The following is a 12,417-nucleotide window of genomic DNA, read 5'->3' as shown; positions in this document are numbered from 1 at the left end:
ATAAATCACTTCTTGGCCATATGACTAACCCGATAAAAAGTGGGCGAAACCCATCCGAGCACACGCTTTCGATAAATACACGTTTCTTAAAAGATTATTCCTTCAAATATATAAAGTATTAATTATAGAACTATAGTTTTTTTTACCAGTTTATTCGTTGACAGCAATTTTTTAAAGAGAGAATCATCTTTTAAATTCCTCATGGTACTTTATGCTATGACTTTAATAATATAGAACATTCCAAAAGCAATATTAAACTAGTTTTTCTACTGTTTTTCTATTCTTTAGTCATATTCGTTGGTATATTTCACCCAAAAAAAAAACAATTCCAGGGTAAAAATAACTCAGAAACGAGCTTTTGGTGAACAAATAAAGGGGAAATAATTTAAACATTGATCTGCAACATCTCATAACTCTCGAATTTCAAAATAAAATATGTCAAGAGCATTCACATTTCTGGGGGATTGTTTATATTTTTTAAATGACACATTTTGTAACTTGAACTTTTGAAATTCCACAATTTGTAACATGAATTTTTGAAATTTCACGTTTTGTAATGTGAATTTTCTTTGGCCTTCTGGGATGAAAATTTTACGTAAAGATGTTTGTTTATGAGTTGGCTGTCTCGCTAAGTGGGGCATGACTTTATTTTAATATAAATAAATGTTAAATTGGATGAGTTTTGTGAACACGGGTTTGCAAAGGAAGGAATATGATTTGTGTTTTGCTGGTTTTGCAGATTTTGGCCAAACTCGGCATCCGGAGTCTCCATCCATCAAAGACAAGAATGATCGCCGTTCATCAAGGAGGAGATGGAAGAGTGTGCACACATGAAAGATCGCCTCAAGCATTTTTTTTCATATCAAATACAGTCATTCCTCTACATACGAATGAAATTTTCTTTGCAAATGAGTAGTCGAGATACGAAAAACATCCAAGTTACAAAATCCTTCGAGAAGTAAATTCATGTCCTTATCCGTTATCTTATTTTGAAAATATTGTCGCAGATGCATTGATTCTCACTTAAAACCTTGCTACTCTCCACTGGGCTCTCATTGGCTGTCTTAGATGTCTAGATGACTACCGTTGTCAAGGAAACGACATGCCATATTGTGATTACAAACACACACGTTGAAGTTTGTTCACAGGATAGACGGTCCATAAAATGTTGGGTTTTTTTTGCAGGTTTCAAGAAATATCTTGTCACGTATTGGCAGGAGTCCGAGTCCCCCGGTGTTCAAGAGGAAATAATTGACCTCTCCCAATTAAAAGAGGAGGAACCAGAACCCCATAAACAGCAAGAGAAACATCCAATCACAAAGGAGGAGGAAGAGCTACCGTACGTGGAAGAAGATGGTCTCACTCAGGTGAATGGAGGGGTGGAGCTTCCCAGCAGCTCAACAGAGGGATTGCAAGCAGACAATGTCGTCGCTTCTCCACCAGTTAGCGACAACGTCACTGCTCAGTTGCCGGACACCGGTGACAAACTCTGCAAATGCTCTCAGTGTGGGAAACTACTGAGTAATAAGTCGAAGTTGAAAAAACACATTAATACCCACAGTGGCGAAAAACCTTTTTGCTGCTCAGTTTGTGGTTAAAGATTCACTCAAAAGCAACACATGGAAGGTGTTGGGTCTGAAGTTACAGATCCCCGTACTTACCAACCGTGCACAAAGGAAAAACGAGGCATGATACTGTGTTATATTTTAAAGCAACCGCGCGGCTGGGGAAGGTTGGAGGCGTGAGTCCTTTATGGACACGCACTCGGCTCTGCGGACCTTCTCCTCTTCCCAAGTCCCAAGTCGCGCTTTTATTAAGTTTCAGCAATGATGTCATGGAAAAGGTACAACAGTCACTGAGACATGTTAAAGACATCCTTATGATTATTGACAGGTTGTTCTTTGTTATAGGGAATTTTGATGTCACGAATCCTTGCATATAATCTTTCAATCCTTGTCACGGTTAAATGTCATAGGGACCTTCAATCAATATTACAATCATCAGTGTCACCACCATCATAGGTGTCACTAAGTGTCACTGTTTGGCTGCGGATTTGTCATAGATCCAATAGAAAATATGTATGTCCTTTGAAATGCACTTGTTATTGTTTTACGCAACTTTACAGAAGGCCACACAAGAACCCACACGGGAAAGAAACCCTTTTGCTGCTCCGTGTGTGGGCAAACGTTCATGCAAAGGCAGCACTTAAAATGCCACGCAAGAACCCACACTGACGAGAAACCCTTTTCCTGCTCAATTTGTAGTCAAAGATTCAGCCTGAACGGCAACTTGAAAATACACCCAATTACCCACACAGGCGAGAAACATTTTTCCTGCTTCGTTTGCAGTCAGGGGTTCGAGCGAAGTCAACTCCTAAAATCACACGCAAGAACCCACACTGGAGAAAAACTTTTTCCTGCTTAATTTGTGGTCAAAGATTTCGTCACAGGAACTCTTTGAAAATACACACAACCACCCACACTTGAGAAAAACCTTTCTCCTGCTCATTTTGTGGGCAAGGCTTTACTTGAGGTCAACTGTTAAAATCACATGAGAACCCACACTTGTGAGAAACCTTTTGCCTGTCCACTTTGTGGCCAAAGATTCTGTCACAAAAACAGTTTAAAAAGACACACACGAACCCACACGTGAGAACAGCCTTTCCCGCCCACTGTTTGAGTTCAAAAAATCACAAAAAAGGACAAAAAATTTTAGGGCAATCCTTTTGTGCACGTCATTTTTCTAAAGTTTTAATATATCTTTCGGTTCTGTCAACTTAATTTGTGTTTCCTCATTGCAATTGAAGTTATCGTTTGTGATGCTGTCATTGCCGAAGTGACCCCAAACGCACTTCTTGATGTTGATAAAAGGAGTTTGTATATTTAGTGAACAAAGAAATGGGCGTGTCTTGGTACATGACACGCCCCTAACTCATGGGTGTCATGATGGAAAGTACCACTAGGCTCTGCAAAATTCTATCCTAGTGACTATACTGAATAAAAGTATAAATAATACATTCTATACTCCACATTTCCCCCCTATAGTAACTCTGAAAGAATTTTCATTAAATACATACATTTATATCCCTCCTATCCAGGTTCTAGAATACAAATATCATCAGCAGTTACTTATCAAGGGGTATGGAAAACAATAAAGTCATTTGTCAAGACAGAGGCAAAAAACTCGAGGTAATTTTAGGGTTATCCGAGAAAAAATCCTCTGTGTCCCTCTTTAATAGCGAACACAACTTTTAAGTCAAAACAAGTACAATAACCAATAGCACTCGACATACCAAGACTCGTCACACTTTGAAAGAGTGGGAGAATCTCCATTATGATTTGCCACGCGGTGATACTGTATCTCATTGTAAGCTACCAGCATGTGCTAGATAGTATTTCGAATAACAATCGCACTTGAGGGAGTTGCAAATTTAAACAGAATTGAGAACCACGACCCGTGTTGACCAAGGCTTTTCTTTCAGCTATAGCCCAAGTCATGTACTGGTTTCATCTGGGATGAAGGTGCAGCAGTGTTCTCGCATCATGGCACACGCATCTCCATCCTTGGCTCCATTCTCCTGCAACTCCATTTCCTTTAGGGCTTTTACGTCATTTGCTATACCCTGTATGGCCTTGACAGTTTGGTTAATGCACACTCATGTAACAGTTCAATGTCTTTAGACGGTGTATAACTTTACCCACTCGAAGTTGGCAAAGTTGCGACAGTATGATTTTCTGGGGGGGTGGATCACAACTTATAGTCACGTGAAACACCATCACCCCAGATTCAATTAAGTGGTCTGAATTGCACTGATTTTGGTCTCTTATCGCTTACTGTTATTTATGTTCATTACCCTTAACAGGAATGCATCTCATCATCCTAACTGCAGATTTAAGTGTGACGTCTAGACCCAGTGAATTCAGGATGTCAGGATACCACACATCTTCTTCATAGTAGTTCTCCAGATTGTTCTTTTCATACTTATTCACTCTCCTCTGTGATAGGGTATGTCACCATCTTGTTTTCCAACTCGAGTCTCTGTGGCCGGGGCGTTCAGACACGCCGAGGTAGTCACTGACAGTGCAGTCACTGTGTTGTGAGTGGCAACAGCTTTCACTGTGGCCTATGTGTAGAGGTGCAAAGTCTATGGAAGCGGATGAGTAGACGGATGAGTTTTTCACGGACAAGGGTTTTGACACCGTCCAACGTCCAGTCTACTCAGAGTCACCTGTGTCTTGAACTACCTTGACCTGGGATTGGTGAATCCACTTTGACATTTCAGCACTCTTTGCAGCTGGGGAGGTTGGTGAGTTGGGTCACGAATGGGTCTTCCCATCGTGGAGAGAACCAGGACTTCTTTTTTGTGACTCGGATCAGCATCCATTCACCTGGCTTCACCACCTCCTGCAAAGTAGACAAAAGAGGATCACGGCAGCTTGCATGTTCTTTGGACAAGCTTCTCCAAACATGTTACCATCCATTCTGTGAGTAGATCTGCCTCGCCCCTAGTCTTTTGTCATGGTTCACCTTCCCATAGAGGATGTTGAAATGGTCTTCCATGAACATTTGTTTGCTCTACCAGTCCCACGCTCCTTTGGACGTTGTCCTCGTTTGGGCCTGAGGTTACCTTGTACACCATGTCTGCAACAAATCAAACAGTTCCTACAAAAAAATTAAAAGTAGGTATTTAGACCTCTGGGACAAGGAACACACACTGTACCATGTCCATCATCCCCCCTTTTGAGACATGGCTCCTTCCATGGCTCAATTTTGGAATAATTTTTTGGTAGGCACGTCTGCAGACTGTTCTGTGCCTTTCTGTATAGATGCATCTCTACCTTCTGTGATGCAATGTTTTGCATATTAATTAATACTGTTTTCGACTCACTTTTTGTTGTTGTGTATACTGTGCAGTAAGTGTGTGCGCTTTAGCTGCTGTCGTCTTTAGCGCGTGCTCAACACCTGCAAACAGACACTTGGTTGGGCTTAATACTCAAATGAACAAAAATTCCCTCGCTACTTCGCGCTTCAGCTATCGCGGACTCAGAGCTTCGCGGATTTTTTTCAGGAAAAATAAAATAAAAAATGTAAAGATATTAAGTCAAAATTATAAATTACATCATTTTACAAGAGGTGGAAACAAAATATCCAATAAGAATTAGTAATTGCATCAAAGAAATGGTCAATAACATGGTGAGAGTTCAGGAATTGCATTGATGACGTCATGGCTGTTTACAGGCGGATCTTCACTGCCCAAAAAAACAATGTTCACAACTCCCAATAACGATGTTTCTCACGTGCAAAACAACTGCAGAAGATCCTCCATATGGACTACTATGATGTTTTTGCTTGGTGGTGCTTTTGTGCACGTGTTAGACGTTTCTTTAAGCATTTTTGAAGGGGCACCCCTACTCCACGGAAATGCACTTATTGGGGGGTCCCGGTCCCCGTTAACCGCGATAAGCGAGGGAACACTGTGCAGAATAAACCCAACAGGTTGTTCAATTGAACACTTGTCTGTGGGGGTGTTTTTTTTACAATTTTTCCGTTGTGGTAGTTGCGATTCCCTGGTACATCTTACCACCAGGGGGAGTCGTAACAGTCACCATGCAGTTCTTACAACTGTATTATTCTCGTCAACATCCAAATGTGCTCAAAACAGTTTTTTTGGGTGTATTTTTACAATGAAAAGGACTAATGGGTGTGAAATGTACTCTTTGTGGAACAAAGGCAAGCCGCCATTCTAAATAAAATTTTCCAGTCACACCGCCTATGGAAATTTCCACTTAACCGCCTGTGTTAAGGCGTGCGTTTCACCGCCTACTTTTGTGTCCCTGCCTATTTTTCTGTCATGTGATCTTGTTTCAATAAAACCCATCGATGCAGAAGTAGGGGTGGGAGACCACGCGGAGATGACCACAGAGAGCAGAAAGATTGAACTCGCTGTCTCTCCGTGCTCCCCTTTCTGCAGAAGGCGTTAAAATCTGACTCTGTCAGTCTTGGTGTGCTTACTTGTGCGACCTCATTGAATGTTCAGCGGGGACCAGACAGTGGGGAGTAAAGTAACTTCATGGGTGATGGTAGGCCTTTAAAATTTGCCCAAAACTTTTTTGGAGCCTTTTAATTGAAAAAAATATCTTTTATATTTATGATTTTATATTTGGTTACAACGCTTTCTCCAAAAGGGAGGCTTTGAATAAGGCATTATCTTTTATTCAAGCTAGTCTATATTATATTTTTTATCAAAACAAAACAACTCCATGTTAGTTTTTTATAGAAAACAAATTTGGGTAAAAGAGTACATATTCAATTTATTTATAATTTCATTTGACTTTTAACATTAAAAATGACGTACTCTGCAGGCCGCACCACGGACTGGCAGTGGGCTACATTTGGCCCTCGGGCTACAACTTTGACACATTTGTTTGAATTGTGCTCTCATTGTTTAGTCACTAAACAATGGGGTCTCAAACTCAATTTACCTGGGGGCCGCTAGAGGCAGAGTCTGGGTGAGACTGGGCCGCATCAGGATTTCCAGAAGAAAACTGCTGATAAAACATTACAACGTTATCAAATATCTTTATTTTTTTAACAAAAATAATGAATTAAATAAATTAACTTAAAGATGAATAAAAAAGGAATCTTTCAGTCATAAAATAATAATAATAATGAGCATACAGTAGATATACAGTGGCTGGCTAATGTTTGACTATAAATATTTCACCTGACTCCAATTCCTTAACTCTGTAATCTCCTGTCTAACAATGGAGCGCATTCAGCATCGGAGGAGACAAACCAGGGTTGAGCGAGTTTATCCACAGATGATTTATTCCATTCAAATTGATTCATACAGAGCTCCGGGTCTCCCTCCCAAAGAATAAGCCCGCTGAGTGTTGATGTCCCAAAGCGGAGGATGGAAAAAACATTGTCCAAACCCGCGTTTGCCCAGTTATAGTATAACAAAAATGCATATTCATTCGCTGATTAACAATGAGATGTGGGCTGGTCCAGGGCTGCTGTGAGGGGGGTTTCTCTGGGCTTCACATCTTCCAGCCTTGAATCCACATCATCCAGACCTCTGTCTCCGCTGGTCCTATGAAGTCCCGACCCTCCGCCCTGCTCTTTGTTTCCTCTGCCCTTTGAAGTCCTCCATCTGATCTCTTATCAGTGTGAATCCCACCTTGAAACAAGAATCTCAGAAAGAGCCTTTTGTTAACATTGTAATTGGGGAGTCTCAGACCCATACTTCTGTTCACATTGTAATTGAGTTGAGAACAGGAGCCGAACCCTTCAGTGGCGATACTAAAACAAGACCGCCACAACAAAAAGAATGAGTAAAATATGATATCAAAATGAAACAGCTATACTAAAAAGAACAAGTAAAATATGTCATATTCTTCACTAAGTGGAGAAAACTAATTATTTTTATTATGTTTCAAATGTCTGTCTCTTTAACCTTTAACTTTCTGAACTTGAATGTAACATTGAACATGAAATATTCTGGACACAGCTACTCGCGCCTACTTCTTGCTGATAGAGACCTGGCAGCGCTTATTCTCACATAGCTGAGTCACATTTGGCTTGAGGGAGGAAGCAGTGGAGACCCTCAATAGAGCTTGAAGATGCTCATCAGTAAGTCTGAACCTATACTTGGACTTATCAAAGTTCATGGTGGAGAAGAGTTTCTCACACAAGTATGTGCTCCCAAAAAGGCACATGGTCTGCTTGAACATTCGAGAAAGTTCAGGGAAGCTGGGGGTCAACTCTCTCAAAAATTGCCGAAGCTTGTCTGCTTCTTCACTCACCTCCCTGAACTTGGCTTTGAGTGCAGAGTTGCACTGCAGGTCAAAGAGCTCCATTTGCAGCTCGGGAGGGGGGGGGGTGTTGCTTTCTAATCAAAGGAGAAGGGTTCCGCAAAAATTTGAAATGTGGCTTTATGTGTCTTGAAGTCTGCAAATCTGTGATCAAATTCCTCCTGCAGCTTCGAAATGGCCTCAACATATTTCTCACCACTGAATGGCGTGCCTGCATCCACAAGAGCCTTGCATGCTGGGAAATGGCAAAGGTTTGTCTGAGAGAACTGGGCTTTCCATAACACAAGTTTAGTGCAGAATGCTCTCACAATGTCATAGACAGCACTGACAAGTTGCCTCTGGCCTTGTAGCTTCTTGTTCAGTACATTAAGGTCATGTGTGATATCAACAAGAAAAGCTAAGTGCATGAGCCATTTGGGGTCACTTAGCACAGGAACATCAACACCGTCTATCTCCATGAAGTCTTTTACTTCTGCTCTCAACTAAAAAAAAATCTCTTTAACACATTTCCCCTGCTGAGCCAACGTACCTCAGTGAAGTAGAGCACATTCCCATATTCTGACTCCATTTCCTCTAAAACAGCACGGAACCTTCTGTGCTATAAACCCCTGGATGTGATTTGGTTGATGCATTTCACAACGACAGACATCATATTTTCAAACTTCAAGCATCTGCTGCAAAGGGCCTGCTGATGGATGATGCAGTGCAGAGCTATGGCCTCCTCCACACCCTTCTCTTCCAATTTTTTGTGAACAAGTGCTACCAGTCCATTCTTCCTCCCCATCATTGGAATCACGTGACCGATATAAGAAATGTATCATTTGGCAAGTGTTTATTATAAAGAAACAAACTGCAACAAATTGTTGAAGGTCTGTTGGATGCGCTTTTGTGTAATTAAGATATATTTATCAAAGGAACAAACCGTTCTAAGAAGTTTTCCCCAATGTGGAATCCTTTTGATCGTGTGACGCAACACAAAATAATCACTTTTATTTCATAAAATTTAACAGTTAAAAATGTGGACATACGTTAAAAATTGTAATTGAAATTGGGTCTATTTTACATATCAACTCCGTTTGGAATTAAAAAAAAAACAAGGATTTTTTCACTTGCAATGATTTTAAACCTACTGCAGGGGTCACTAATAGGTGATCAACACGGTTTCAAAACAGTGTCGACAGTGAGTGTAGTCAATGTGTCCCATCATTATGTAATATCAAAGGGTTTTAATTAAAAACACCAAAATTTGAAAACATATTAGCCCAGAATCCAAAATTACAAAAAAAGAACCAAAAGAGGTAGAACACAAGAATAAATACACAGACATGGGTTAAACGAGACATGCAAAAACAGTTGGGTGTCACACAGGTGAAAGCAATGCACAATCAATGACAAGTTTCAAGCCATACATTTTTTGTTTGTTTCATCAATGGTTATATATAATGAAGATTCTAAAATATTTTAATCAGATATTTTATTACAGATGAATAATTGCAATAAAAAAGGCTTTATTTTTATGTGACTATTTCCATGTCAAGAGACACCCCATCAATAGTTAATGTGGCCCTGTATAGCTCATCATTATCACTACTGAACGTCATGATGGCAAACTCTTCTTGTTCTGCCTCTACATTTGCAGTTAAATATTTGGTGTCTGCTCTGAAACTTCCTGCTCGGAGATGCATGTTAGTCAGTGTGTCCCATCATTATGTTATATCAAAGGGTTTTAATTACAAACACCAAAAGCAATTTGAAAAAATACATGCCCAGAATCCAAAATTACAAAAAAAGAATCAAAACAAGAAATGGTTTGTGCACCTGAGATTGAACAAAAAAAGACAAGTCAATGCCTAAAGACAATGCCTATTGACATTCATAATACCCAAAGAGTTGAACAAAGTAGTGGGAGGTGAAGGCATGCCACTCACGAAAGAGCAGCTGCTATATGCCTATATGTATGCTGACATCTTCAAAGACCATGTGGAGTCACTCCCAGGTGAAATACACTTTGAGCTCGATCCAAATGTATCCCCAGTACAGTGCGCACCTTGGAATGTTTCTGTAGCATTAAAGGAGAGGGTCAAGGACGAACTAGACAGACACATCAGAGCAGGCAATGTCACACCAGTGAGCAAGCCTACAGCATGGATAGGTAATATGGTAACAGTTGCAAAACCGGAAAAGACAAGACTGTATATCGACCCTAAACCCTTAAACCGAACACTGCTGAGGTCTCACCATCACATGCCAACGCTTGAAGATGTACTTTACAAGCTACCCAAGGCTTAAATATTTACATTGGTCGATGCCTGCGATGCTTTCCTACGGTGCAGACTTGACGAGGAAAGCAGTCGCTTGATGACGTTTTGGACGCCTTGGGGCCGCATGAGGTGGCTCAAGCTGCCATTCGGTGTTTCGGTAGGACCGGATATCTACCAACACACACAGCACAAACTTCTAGCGGGCCTATAGCTGGCATTGAACACAGAAGCAGACGCTGTACGATACCACAACAACACCTGCGTGGGCTCCTTAGCGGTGCAGAGCCGTGAAGTTGAGACTAAGTGAGCGAAAGCTGCAATTCAAACTTCAGTTGGTTCACTTCCACGGGCACATACTGTCGTCAGATGGACTTAAGATAGACCGAGAGAAAACACGAGCTGTGGTGGAGATGCCGACTCCCACAGATGCAAAGGCTTGCAACGCTTCATCGGGTTTGTGACCTATATTGTCAAATTGCTCCGAAATCTCTCTGAAGTGTGTGAACCACTCCGCAGACTCTTGGATAAAGATACAGAATGGCACAAATAAAGGGTCTGGAACAGAGACCGGTGACTGGGACATCAGACCCACACGTACATAGAAAATGACAAAAAAATAAAAATGAAAAAATGTCATTTTGTTACAAGAATAGTTTAAAGTTACAGAACAGTAATCTAAAGAAAGGAAGATACAGATTACAGTTATGTATAGTGACATCTAGTGGGTCATCACTTTAATATGTTCTCAGTTTGACCCATAATGCTTTGCGCTGTTGTTCATATTCATTCGAATAAAGACACGATCTGAAACAAATGTGGCCTCCGGGCCGAAAAGTTCGCCCACCCCTGGTTTAGACGAATACTGAAATGAAAAAAAAGTACAATTGTTCTCCCGACCGCTAGAGAGTGATAGCAAAACAAGGGAATTATTCCTGCGAGTTTTAACGTTTTCGTTGAAGAACTACATCTCCCAAGATGCCAATCTGCGAAACAGCAATGGTTCTTTTTCGATTTGTTTTGCGCACGCAAAAGTCAGTCGCAATGTTCAAGTGATTTATGTGGTAAATTCAAACCTTCGAAAAAAATGTGTTCAAACCATATGAAAAATTATTGTTTACGATGTTTTTTTACATTTATTACCCGAATGCCATCGGAGGATGTGACGAGTGTTCTCCGCCTGCGCCAATTCCACCATGGAACGAAACCAACGCGTCGCCGACCTATCTAGAAGGAGCTACTATACGGTCTTATATCTCAGTCAACCTCAAGTCGTTTAAGACCTCATTGAAGCTCGGCACGCTACTTTAGCTTAGCATGCAAGCATCTATCAAAGAAACAAGTCTTCAAGTGGCCGAAGAACTTTGAACCATTACTCCCTTCTTTAGCTTAGCTAGCCGCTATCAAAGGCGCTGCCATCAGAATTCACGTGGGGAAATGCCCGCAAGAACAAGACCAGCAAAGTTCCAGGAGGAACATTCGACAGTTTGCAATGTAACGCTCGAGAAAATAGTTATTCACATACCAGAAGGTGGGTTCACATCTACAAATTCCCTTAGTGGTAGTTGTAGAAATGCTATTTTTGTGCGCAGCGATTGCAATTTTTTTTAATTCTCTCACGTTGACCAAGAAGGGACAACCTTGATTTCAAGGCAATAAAACAATACAAACAAAACCATGCAGAATGAAATTTGAGGGAAAAAAAGTACAAATTAAAACTAATAACTGAATGCAAATAAAACTATGATTTGTCCCTTGTTTTTTTTAATAATAAAAGCTATAGAGCCTAATATATTTTACGTGATACATATTACGTATATATAATATATATAATATATATTACGAAATATTTTACGTGTCCTTTGTTTTAGGAAAAAGTTCAAATCCAAAAGTTGAAACAACCTTTTTCTGCCCGCTTATTTCAATTAAAAAAATATTAATTTAGAAAAAAACTGAATGGTCACTGTTCACAATTTTTTTTAGCTAATAAAAAAGACCAGCTGTCATTTTTCCTTTTAAGTTAAAAAGGATACAAATAAAAATGTGATGATTCCCCTTTATTAAAAAAGGATTATAAATAAATTGAAATCTCAGAAATACAAGAGATTTGCACTCGGGTGGCTCAAAACGTGTTTGGGAAAATTCAAGGGCCTGTGAGGATACTTCACTAACCAATTGTCCCTTTCTCAATAAAATAGTCTAAAAAAAACAGTTGACTGTTGACTGATTGATTGCGCTACGTGGACAACCTCACAAATGTATGGCGTCCTCTTCAGTTTAATTTCATTACTGTGACAACCAGCACAGTAAATTCTCCCACTGCCAATATAAGACTTTAGAGTCCC

The sequence above is a fragment of the Stigmatopora nigra genome, chromosome 20 (genome assembly GCF_051989575.1).
Source record: "Stigmatopora nigra isolate UIUO_SnigA chromosome 20, RoL_Snig_1.1, whole genome shotgun sequence".
Classification (NCBI taxonomy): Eukaryota; Metazoa; Chordata; class Actinopteri; order Syngnathiformes; family Syngnathidae; genus Stigmatopora; species Stigmatopora nigra.
Note: the sequence above shows the minus strand (reverse complement) of the source record.